At 41.6% G+C, this 2,500-nt stretch overlaps 1 protein-coding gene and 1 long non-coding RNA gene across 6 annotated transcripts in view; one reads left to right on the top strand and one right to left on the bottom strand.

The window, feature by feature from the left end:
• The window catches only part of LOC125031894 (cleavage and polyadenylation specificity factor subunit 6-like), a 40,977-nt gene that overhangs the window by 22,678 nt on the left and 15,799 nt on the right, over positions 1–2,500 (top strand). The window lies entirely within an intron of this gene.
• LOC125031928 overlaps positions 1–2,500 on the bottom strand; it is a 12,933-nt gene that overhangs the window by 9,283 nt on the left and 1,150 nt on the right. The window lies entirely within an intron of this gene.

Genomic DNA, 2,500 nt, shown 5'->3' on the forward strand with positions numbered 1-2,500 from the left:
TTGTGGTTTGTCAACATGTGCAAATAATCATAGTGGAGACAAAAGAAAAGGAAATGATAATTTTTCTTACACTTCTAAAAAAGAAAGAAAGAAAGACAGAAAAATGAAATGAAATATGAAAACAAACACCTTTGGCTAAATGACATCAGTCTTAATTAACCTGTTGGATCCAGGTGCATTGCATTGCTGGCCCACATGAACACTTGACTCCCTGCCTCCCCTTTGTAATATATCTGCTTAATCGTTTTTTGCTTTTTTGCCATTTTTCAAAATCTATATTAGTCATTTTATATGCTATAGCAAGACTTTTGGACTGCTTCTTGCACAGACTTCATATCATATCTTAGTAACATTTTGTTAATTGCCTTTTTTTTTTTTACTATTTTTATATTATTAGATTCTCTGTAACACCCTTGACTGCTTGTCACAGTGAGCAGGAATAGGATCCTGAGTCTGTAAGCTATGGCTTACAGATGGTACATTTCAGCCTCATTCACCGGGGGAAATAATGCAAGGGCACTATCTTAAGGGCCAGCAGAGTCTAATCTCGGGGCAAGTCATTCCTGTTACGTCAGTCTTCAGCCGATTATTTCATGACAACATAGAACTACTATCCTGGCCCTCATCAAGAATTTTCCATGGCTGCATATTCTCTAAGCCAATTTTTTCTCAAAACATGGCCATCATATTGCCTGGATCCAGTAGGGTTAAAAGAGGTCTTTCACATGCACCACACACACTACACACTACACTCAAAAGCGCACCCGCACAAAAGCACACACAAAAGCACACACACACAAAAGCACACACACTCAAAAGCACACACACACAAAAGCACACACACAAAAGCACACACACAAAAGCACACACACACAAAAGCACACACACACAAAAGCACACACACACACACAAAAGCACACACACACACAAAAGCACACACACACACAAAAGCACACACACACACACAAAAGCACACACACACACACAAAAGCACACACACACACACAAAAGCACACACACACACAAAAGCACACACACACACACACAAGCACACACACACAAAAGCACACACACACACACACAAATGCACACACACACACACACAAAAGCACACACACACACACAAAAGCACACACACACACACACAAAAGCACACACACAACACACAAAAGCACACACACAACACACAAAAGCACACACACAACACACAAAAGCACACACACAACACACAAAAGCACACACACAACACACAAAAGCACTCACACAACACACAAAAGCACACACACAACACACAAAAGCACACACACAACACACAAAAGCACACACACAACACACAAAAGCACACACAACACACAAAAGCACACACACAACACACAAAAGCACACACACAACACACAAAAGCACACACACAACACACAAAAGCACACACACAACACACAAAAGCACACACACAACACACAAAAGCACACACACAACACACAAAAGCACACACACAACACACAAAAGCACACACACAACACACAAAAGCACACACACAACACACAAAAGCACACACACAACACACAAAAGCACACACACAACACACAAAAGCACACACACAACACACAAAAGCACACACACAACACACAAAAGCACACACACAACACACAAAAGCACACACACAACACACAAAAGCACACACACAACACACAAAAGCACACACACAACACACAAAAGCACACACACAACACACAAAAGCACACACACAACACACAAAAGCACACACACAACACACAAAAGCACACACACAACACACAAAAGCACACACACAACACACAAAAGCACACACACAACACACAAAAGCACACACACAACACACAAAAGCACACACACAACACACAAAAGCACACACACAACACACAAAAGCACACACACAACACACAAAAGCACACACACAACACACAAAAGCACACACACAACACACAAAAGCACACACACAACACACAAAAGCACACACACAACACACAAAAGCACACACACAACACACAAAAGCACACACACAACACACAAAAGCACACACACAACACACAAAAGCACACACACAACACACAAAAGCACACACACAACACACAAAAGCACACACACAACACACAAAAGCACACACACAACACACAAAAGCACACACACAACACACAAAAGCACACACACAACACACAAAAGCACACACACAACACACAAAAGCACACACACAACACACAAAAGCACACACACAACACACAAAAGCACACACACAACACACAAAAGCACACACACAACACACAAAAGCACACACACAACACACAAAAGCACACACACAACACACAAAAGCACACACACAACACACAAAAGCACACACACAACACACAAAAGCACACACACAACACACAAAAGCACACACACAACACACAAAAGCACACACACAACACACAAAAGCACACACACAACACACAAAAGCACACACACAACACACAAAAGCACACAC

This window comes from Penaeus chinensis, chromosome 2, assembly GCF_019202785.1.
Source record: "Penaeus chinensis breed Huanghai No. 1 chromosome 2, ASM1920278v2, whole genome shotgun sequence".
NCBI classification, from domain to species: Eukaryota; Metazoa; Arthropoda; class Malacostraca; order Decapoda; family Penaeidae; genus Penaeus; species Penaeus chinensis.